Genomic DNA, 11,167 nt, shown 5'->3' on the forward strand with positions numbered 1-11,167 from the left:
GATCGAGCACAAAAGAAAAAAATATATGAAACAATGGTGGTCTCGATTAACATGAACAACAATAATTCAAATGGGTTTGGGTTGGGTTTCGATTGCACAAGGAAGACAAACGTATCATCGAATAATGTTGGTTTGGGTTTCGGTTTGCATATCAAAACAAAAATAGCAGGTACTAGTGGTGTGTGGCTTTCGGTGTTTTAACAGAAACATACACAAGTAGGAAGTAGCATGAGGTGGATTGAGGTGGTTCTTGGTGTTTTGGTTCGTCAACAGAAGGAGTATACTGCAATCGCAGCAGAAGTAAATAACAAAAATAAATGGCGGTGGTGATGGGTTTTAAAGCGGTGGTGTCGTGGTGGCCTTGGTGGTTGTTATAGTTATGGTGAAGGTGGCAATGGAAGGTGATCTAGTAGTGGTGGTTCATGGTGAATCATGGTGGAAAGTGGTGGTTGTAGGGAAAGAGTAGCCGTGTATGTGGTGTGTGTGATTATCTAATACACTCATATGTATATATATCTATAAAATATTAATATATAATAATTATAATAATAATAATTCATATGATAATTAGAGAATGAATCGTGCAAAGAATTTCAACTTAGATACAGTAAAGCAGCCAGATTATTTGGCATTTCTCTACCGACGATTTTATCACGTATATTATATCGTGTCACTTGCTAAACAGTTAACGTATAAAAGTGTACCTAAAAATCCTAAATTTTTAGGTTAAATATATTTAATTACTTCACTCATTTACTGTTTGAAACCTGATAAAAAAAGATTGGATAATTATTTATTTTCTGTTCCAATTTATATGTACGGAGTACTAGTATTTAATCTTAAAAATGTAAAAATATTTTTAACAAATCTAATATCTTTGTAATCAATTTACATTCTAACTTTTATCTTAGTCTTTCATAAACTCGTATTAGATCTATATGAATATTAATGAAATGCCAACCGGGTATCCCAATTGTTTACTATTTAAGTTTGAAATCATTTATTTTTAATATAATCTCGTTCTATATATAAACAGTTTTTAAAAGGCAGTTTAACTACTAAAGTAAATATATTATATATTTTTAAACAATTAAATTTATTATAATTTTATATATTTACAACAAATATTTATATGCATATATATATATATATATATATATATATATATATATATATATATATATATATATATATATATATATATATATATATATATATGTAACCATTTACAAATAGTTGTTCGTGAATCGTCGGGAATGGTCGATAGTCAAATGAATATATAATACATTTCAAAAATTTTGAGACTTAACATAACAAACTTTGCTTATTGTGTCAAGAATATTAAATCGTGCCGAGAATTTGGTTTAAAATTAGTCGAAATTTTCCGGGTCGTGACAGTACCTACCCGTTAAAGAAATTTCGTCCCCGAAATTTGATCGAGATTGTCATGGATAACCTTAAGAATGTTTTTTTTTTCATGACAATAAGAGTTGATAACTAAAGTTTTATCATTATTGATTAATATAGATAAAACGATTCGATGATATGAAGCGTACGAGTAAAGCTATCACAAAAGATTGAGATAGAGATTAAACTTTTTGGCGTAGTCACGGTGGATTTCCGGAATAAATTTTTTTTTTTTAAAGAAAATCATCTAATCAGAAAGAAAATGTAATGACACAATTTATTAGCAATTTGTTTGAATTACGGAAGAACAGAAATATCAAAGAAATATTTATGTGATATGCTTAGAGATTAAGTAGAATTAAAGAATCGTGTAACATGGCACATGATGAGGGTAAGATCTGTGAACCATCATCACGTTTCATTAGAAATTTAGCATGACTTACTGTAATATAACCACGTTGGCCCGGCGTCATTATATTATACTAACTCATGCTTCAATTCCCTACACTTCTCCACAATTCATTCATAATTTATACTTGGATTTTACCGAAGTTTCCAATATAATGGGATACTGGAAACACGAAGAGGTAGATAATTTCGGACAAGAATATTTATGTAAATATCCTCAGAAATATCGAAGATATTTATGATGATATTTTGAAATCTCTAAGTTCGAAGGTGAATGAATAAAGATTTTCCTCAAGATTTTAACACGACTTTGGGGCAAGATATTCTCTAAAGATTTCATCGGATCCAGAATTAGCTGAATTCTTTGAATATAGGGTTTGGTATTTGTATTTGTTCTTTGTTTCCTTCACGGTGTGCTCAATCCGATTTTTAGTACCAAATTTTCTATCGAGCGTTCCTAACACTTCCTTCTTTATCATCAACTATTGGCCATTAATACCATCTACAACATGCTACTTTATCAGCATTTTCAAAGTTAACGGATCTGGGTCATTGGTTATTAAACCGAGGGGTTTTCAGGAGAATTGCGTTTTGAGATGATTAAATGCTGATGGTAGTATGGTGGAATATGAAAGGTTCTCCGGTAATAATAAAAGGGTACGCATATATATATAAAGGTTTTAATAAGGTTGTTTTGAGTGAAAAGTCGAAGCTGTCTTGCTGGAGCTGTGACAAAATTTGGCTATTTTGAAAAGGGATTGCAAAGTGATTTTCGGTAGTAACATCGCCAAAGGAGCTAACGCATATACGTGTTAAACCTTTACTCAGGTTCCAAGAGTTTTTCAGGTGCATAACTATATGCATAAATCTTTTCTTCCGTAGATGAAGTGTGGTTGGTTCAACCTCCCGATCGAGGTGTTTTCAAAAATCATGAAAGATTTGAACGCGGATTGTAATTGTCGAGGTACAAATGAGGTTTAAGATGAAATCAAGTGGCAAACTTGAAGAATTGTTTAGTTTCATATGTTATAATCAATATTTTAATTCATTTTAATTTTCCAAAGTTAGCAGTCCAATAGTCTAATTGTCGAATAGTCCAATATATTCATATATAATTTAATATATAATATTCGAATTAATTAATACGTATCGTGACCCGTGTACCGGTCTCAGTATTGATCACAACTCAAACCATATATATATTTTGGAATCAACCTCAACCCTGTATAGCCAACTCCAACATTCACATATAGAGTGTCTATGGTTGTTCCAAGATAAATATATAGATGGGTCAATATGATATGTCGAAACCTTGTATACGTGTCCCGTTATTTAAAGTGCGTAAAATAAATACAGAAATTAAATGACGATAAATAAAATTGCGAGAATGTAAATTGCGACAATTAAATTGCGATAAATAAAATGTAACCAGTTAGCTAGGAACAGTTAGCTAGGAACAGTTAGCGTGGATTCTTAACAATATTTCAATTAGTTAGTTCGTTTGTTTCTAACAAATTTTACTTTGTCCGATGTTTTCTTCATTATGCCACTTGTTGGATTTTGATAGATCAGAATCCAAATATGAAATTGAACGAAAATGGATTCTGTGGTGAACGGATACGTATATCTATGGATACAAGTAGGATAGTGACTGACTGTTGAATCAGAGTCGAAGAATGTACCGTGTAACTGAATAATGTGAAATCTAAATATTCCTCGGGTATTACCTACCTGTTAAAATATTTTCACCATTAACAGTTTGTACAAAAGAATTTTAATTACAATCTTTATGAAAATATACTTGCATATATATTTTCCTCAGATGTAATCATGGATTTAATGAGTCAATAAGATATTAAACTCATTTGATTTACCGTTAATACTAGATTACATAATCTCTAAAACTTTAGAAATTACATAATCGCCATGTCAAGCGAAGATAATCGATGTAGAACGATTCGTAGAACGATGATTATACTCGAGGTACAGAATGAGATGGTGAGGCATGGATTGTTGAAACTTGAGTTATTGGTGGTAATGGTACCGTTGGTGCTGAAGCTGGTGATGTTACTGGTGTTGGTGATACTGCTAGTGCTTGCAAATTGTGTACCGTGCTCTCTAAAGTTAATACTCGAGCTCGGAGTTCTCTAACTTCTTCTACTAACCCTGGTTGGTTATCAGTGTGAGGTAAAGGTCGGATATCTTCTCTAGTTCCGTTAATGGTAGTCTCAAGACGAAAAATTCTTGCAAAAAGGGTATAAACGGTGTTGCGAACGGGTTCGCCGGTTAGCGGGTCAAGTACTCCAAGGTTAGGTGGTAGATTCGGTTCATGATATGGAGTACCTTCTTCCCTTCTCCATAGGGTGAGTATGTCGCGAACCCACCCCCATTTTCTCTAGTAATCACAGTAGTTGATTGGTTGGTGTGCTCCTGTCACGCTGTCTTCGGAGTCAGAGGAACTTGGTCGATTCGTAGAGGCCATCTTACACAATCTCAGAAAAGATTTTTGGTAAGAAGAGTTTAGTGACAACAATTGATAGTTGGATGGTATCCTCAATGCATCATATGCATAGATATATATAGTACCAGTTTCCCCTAAGTTACGGAGAAATTTACGGAAGATATAGGGCAAAGTCTATCGTAATAGATACGCTAAGATATGGTTTAGCAGATACGCTAAGATATGAGTTTTGTCTATACACTAATCATGCAGTCAATGCAGTAAGATATGTCTAGATTAAGTATGATAAGCAAATAATTCCCTAAAAATGATAAGCAGGAAATTTTCGACACGGAATGATAAGCAAAACTTTTGACATGCAGACACGGTCGAAGTTCAGACACACTAATGCATCTAATCATCTATCAGTTAGACACACTAATGCAAGACCTGGTTCACTAGGACCAACGCTCTGATACCACCTGTAACGACCCGTCCTTATCCACCTGGACGAAGTCATCAACATTTGGTCCCATTGCGATGATCGACTCCAAGTAATATCCTTAAAATGAGCAAATGCACAGCGGAAGACTTAATTCGTACCTGAGAATAAACATGCTCAAAAGTGTCAACCAAAAGGTTGGTGAGTTCATAGGTTTATCATAACAATCATGTCAATATGTTAACAGACCACAAGATTTCATTTTCATAAACATAATACACTCGCAAGTGTATGTAAAGCATTCTAAGTGGTTGAGCACTTGGTAACCATACTTAACATTTAATCAACGTCGCATATTCCCTTTATTATGAAATCTCACTACACCGTACCAAGTGTAGTCACCGAAACGAAGTACTGTGCAACCGTTGAATACTGGTCGTCCAGTCCGGTTGGGGTTGTCAGGCCCGATAGATCTATCAACAGGATTCGCGTTTACAATACCCATGTAAATAGTAGTTACCAAGCTACAGGGAAGTATGCCAGTGGTACAACTCAACGTAGAATATATTCTTAAGTACTTGTGTCTATTTCGTAAACATTTATAAAAGCAGCGCATGTATTCTCAGCCCAAAAATATATATTGCAAAAGCAATTAAAAAGGGAGCAAATGAAACTCACCATACTGTATTTTGTAGTAAAAATACATATGACGGCATTAAACAAGTGTGGGGTTTGTCTCGGATTCACGAACCTATACTATTCATATATATATATTAAAACATATACTTGTAATCGAACGAATTTACATTTTATTAGTGATATAGTTGTTATTTTAATGTTTCTTTTATATCCTCATTAGATACATTTATTTTTATATACATTAATTAGATAATTATTATTTATTACAAAAATATTAATATAGTCACGTTTTATATCATAATTATATTTTTATATAGAAAATCTTTATTTAATGAATTAATAATATTAATAAGAATAATGATAAAAATAATACTAAAAATTATGTTAAATCTAATAATAAAAAAAAATAAAAATAAAGATACCTTTTATTTTGATAATAATAATAATAATAATAATAATAATAATAATTTTGATAAAATGATAATTCTTCCAATAATGATAATAATATTAATAATACTTATTTTAATAATAATAATGATAATAATATTATTTAATAATAACTATTAACCATAATGATTTTAATGATAATGTAAATATTAATACTTATATTAATACTAATAATGATACGACGATAATAATAATAATAACATTAATAATAGTAATGGTAATAGTAATACTACCTCATAGAAGTAGTCCTTAAAAAAATGCCCAAAGTCCGGTTTTGAACCCGCGACGTCCCGCTAACCCTATAACACTTTTAAACCAATGAACCAACGATCTGTTTTGGTATTAACCAGCATGATTTAACTAGTTCATCAAACCCTTATCACTTCATCATCATTATCATGATCTAATATCATCGATCATTAATATCATTAACATCTTTACTTTCTAATCATCTTGTATAATTATCAACAACAAATTTTCATCATCAATCGTGACCATCATAATATGCACCATCATCCTTTTATTTCATCCTCTCGTCATCTATCATCTACATCATCATTATGATCAATATCTATCATTATCATCATGGTACCATCCTAATCATCATTAATTATCATTTTAATTGTCCTATCATTATATCTATATCATCTACGAACATCATTCTTCATTCCCATAATCTTAACAGCAAAATCTACTATCATCATCCCCTTTTCGGCCCAACAAGTAATCTGACCACGACCCAAAAGAAAAAAAAATGCGCCGGCCCAATTGATTTACGTGGTATTTTGAAGGAGTTAAATTACTTTGTCATAAAGCTTCACTTAATTAATCATATACACAAAAAAATAATAGCACTTTGTTTTCCTTGGACCCATGTTGGTCTGCCATTTCCTTCCCTCAATCACAGCATGCGTATAAAAAAATATGCGTTGTTTAACAAAAAGGAAATTCCTTATTTCCAAGTTGGCAAACATTTCTATCCACTTTACTGCATTTGTATTGCATGATAGAAGAAAATTATGGTTGTCGAAGGTGTTAAGGTTGTGGTTTTAGTAGGTAATGATCGAGCACAAAAGAAAAAAATATATGAAACAATGGTGGTCTCGGTTAACATGAACAACAATAATTCAAATGGGTTTGGGTTGGGTTTCGATTGCACAAGGAAGACAAACGTATCATCGAATAATGTTGGTTTGGGTTTCGGTTTGCATATCAAAACAAAAATAGCAGGTACTAGTGGTGTGTGGCTTTCGGTGTTTTAACAGAAACATACACAAGTAGGAAGTAGCATGAGGTGGATTGAGGTGGTTCTTGGTGTTTTGGTTCGTCAATAGAAGGAGTATACTGCAATCGCAGCAGAAGTAAATAACAAAAATAAATGGCGGTGGTGATGGGTTTTAAAGTGGTAGAGTCGTGGTGGCCTTGGTGGTTGTTATAGTTATGGTGAAGGTGGCGATGGAAGGTGATCTAGTAGTGGTGGTTCATGGTGAATCATGGTGGAAAGTGGTGGTTGTAGGGAAAGAGTAGCCGTGTATGTGGTGTGTGTGATTATCTAATACACTCATATGTATATATATCTATAAAATATTAATATATAATAATTATAATAATAACAATTCATATGATAATTAGAGAATGAATCGTGCAAAGAATTTCAACTTAGATACAGTAAAGCAGCCAGATTATTTGGCATTTCTCTACCGACGATTTTATCACGTATATTATATCGTGTCACTTGCTAAACAGTTAACGTATAAAAGTGTACCTAAAAATCCTAAATTTTTAGGTTAAATATATTTAATTACTTCACTCATTTACTGTTTGAAACCGGATAAAAAAAGATTGGATAATTATTTATTTTCTGTTCCAATTTATATGTACGGAGTACTAGTATTTAATCTTAAAAATGTAAAAATATTTTTAACAAATCTAATATCTTTGTAATCAATTTACATTCTAACTTTTATCTTAGTCTTTCATAAACTCGTATTAGATCTATATGAATATTAATGAAATGCCAACCGGGTATCCCAATTGTTTACTATTTAAGTTTGAAATCATTTATTTTTAATATAATCTCGTTCTATATATAAACAGTTTTTAAAAGGCAGTTTAACTACTAAAGTAAATATATTATATATTTTTAAACAATTAAATTTATTATAATTTTATATATTTACAACAAATATTTATATACATATATATATATATATATATATATATATATATATATATATATATATATATATATATATATATATATATATATATATATATATATATATATATATATATATATATATATATATATATATATATGTAACCATTTACAAATAGTTGTTCGTGAATCGTCGAGAATGGTCGAAAGTCAAATGAATATATAATACATTTCAAAAATTTTGAGACTTAACATAACAAACTTTGCTTATTGTGTCAAGAATATTAAATCGTGCCGAGAATTTGGTTTAAAATTAGTCGAAATTTTCCAGGTCGTGACATCCAGCAAGTCAACTATTACTTTTAGTTCGAAACAACCTTATTATAACCTTGATATATATGCGTGCTCTTTTATTGTTACCGGGGAACCTTTTATATTCCATCGTATTACCAGCAGATGTACTAGCAACCTCGTTGCTCCTTGGCTCAAATCTCTACGACAAATCAATATATTTATCTACTGAAGTCTTATCATGAACTAAATATATTTATATATTGAAGTCTTATCATGAACTTATCGGTATCTTGTAACGATAATTACCATACCAAGTACCGGAAGGCATCAATCGATAATCTCTAAATTCTCAGCGATTCTACGACAACAATTTATATATATATAAATATATATATATATATATATATATATATATATATATATAAATTCTATCTCCTGGATTTACGAATTTCAATTCTGAATTTTTGAAAAGTGCACCTGAGTTTTGAAAAAGCTGATGAAGCAGTGAAAACTGAAGACTGCCTTAACAGTCAAAAGTTTGATGATAAAGAATGGAGTGTTGGAAAAGCTCAAAGATTTTGATTCTAAAAAAATGAATTGAGCAAATCATGAAAGAGACTCTGAACAAGGACTAAACTTGTACATAAATGAATCCAGATGACTCTGTTTCTGATGAAATCTTTAACGAATACCTTGCTCCTTAGTCGCTCTAAATCATCGTGAATGAATTTCTTCATCACAATTTGATTCAGAAATTCCAAGATATCATCGTATCTTTCATTATAAATATCCTCCATATTTCTGAAGATATTTTCATAACTATTCTTATCTGAAATCATTAATCTCTTCGTACTATCAGTGTTACATCATATAGAAACTGTTAGTTTCTATATTCTGTAAACCTTCGAGCTTAAAATATGAATGTTGTTGAAGTAATGTTGGGAACTGATACATGAGTTAGTATAATATAATGACACTTGATCAACGTGATTATATTACGGTAAGTCATGCTGAGTTTCTAATGGAACGTGATGATTCTCAGTACCATCCTCATGTGCCATTTACACGACTCTTGTATTCTACTCAATCTCTAAACATATTAAGAACATATCTTCTTGATAGTTCGATCTTTTCGGATATTCTGGTAATTTGCCAAATCAAGATTGTGCCATTATGATTTCTTTCTGAGTACATTAACTATGTTCATTTCAAAATCCATACGAATTCTGGACCATTATTCGTTTGACTTGAAGTCGGGAAAAGGAGACAAAAGTATGAAACTTTTGAATATAAAAGAAAATATAAAGCTCGACAACAACACATAAATTACAAACCGTTTATATCAATACGTATTGCAACGTAAAAACATGGGAGAATTAAAAACACTATAACCCAAGGTAATGGTAGAAGAAAATAAATTCCTCCAGTGGTAAATGAAAAAGAAGAATGACAGATATGAAAGTTAGGAGTATACCAAGAATCAGTACTGGATGGAGCATATTAATGAATGCTTTAAAGTATGAGTTGAGGGAGAAGGAATAGAAGGTGTGAGTTGTAAGGAAACGACAGGGGTGAATATATAGTAAAATATCCGACAGAGTAATCGACACAGATTATTGTATTTAATCAAAGAAGATCCTAATTTCCTTAATCGCCGAAGAACCCGATCTTATTACGAAGATTTTCTTTAAATCCCATGAATTCCGTAAATTAATCATAACTACGTCATCGGTTAAAACGAATATACGTTTACTCATTTCACTCTTTTGCGATAGCTTCACTTATACTCTTCGCATAATCAAATTATTTTATCTATATTACTCAATGATGATAAAACTCTATTATCACCTCATATTCGTCACGAAAACATTTTTATAGTTAGCCATGACGACCTCGATCAAATTTCAGGACGAAATTTCTTTAACGGGTAGGTACTGTGATGACCCGGAAATTTTCGACTAAATTTAAACTTAATCTTCATATGATTTCGATACGATAAGCAAAATCTGTAATGTTGAGTCTCGAAAGTTTTGAAATCTATATTCATGTAATCAATTACCCTTTGACCGTGCTCGACGATTCACGAACTATTGTCTGTAAAATCTATATGTAAATATATTTATTTAAAAATATATATGAGAGTATCTATAGTATTTTGCATTAATAAAATATACTTTAATTAATTAGAATTTAAAATGTAAAACACAATAATTAAGTACAATTAAAATGAATAAATATAAACATATACACGATATTATTATGAATCTATATGTTTATGTATAAGTGTATATATTAATTTGAAATTATAAATTATAATTTAAACATTTGAGTTGAATATGTAAAATAGGACATCAAATAATTAAGTGTAACTTAAAATGAAGCTTTATATAAATGTGTATGGTTATTTTAATTTTGTATTATATGAAATGTATAAATAATAAATTTTTAATAAAAGATATTATATAATGTATTTTATGATCATTAAATATTACATAAGTAATAATATATATATATATATATATATATATATATATATATATATATATATATATATATATATATATATATATATATATATATATATATATATATATAATATACAGATATTCATATTCAAATACATATAAATATATAAATACACTATATACACATATAAATAAAAGAAGGAATTTGTCCATCATTCTCAAACTGTGGATAATCTACTTTCTGTCTGAATCCAGTACGATTTGATTCCCAACTTCATCACAAGCTTATAAAATCTGTTGAGGATCCTTTTCAACTTTTCATTTTTTTTTTATTTATTATCGTACCATTTGGAATGAGCTGTGTGGAGTGAAAATGTTATTAAACAAGTGATTAGCCAGAGTTAGCCTCACCATCGTCACACCTTCCTTCTTCCTCTTGCTTCTGTCTTTCGAATCCTCACCACCGG

Source organism: Rutidosis leptorrhynchoides, chromosome 11, assembly GCF_046630445.1.
Source record: "Rutidosis leptorrhynchoides isolate AG116_Rl617_1_P2 chromosome 11, CSIRO_AGI_Rlap_v1, whole genome shotgun sequence".
Classification (NCBI taxonomy): domain Eukaryota; kingdom Viridiplantae; phylum Streptophyta; class Magnoliopsida; order Asterales; family Asteraceae; genus Rutidosis; species Rutidosis leptorrhynchoides.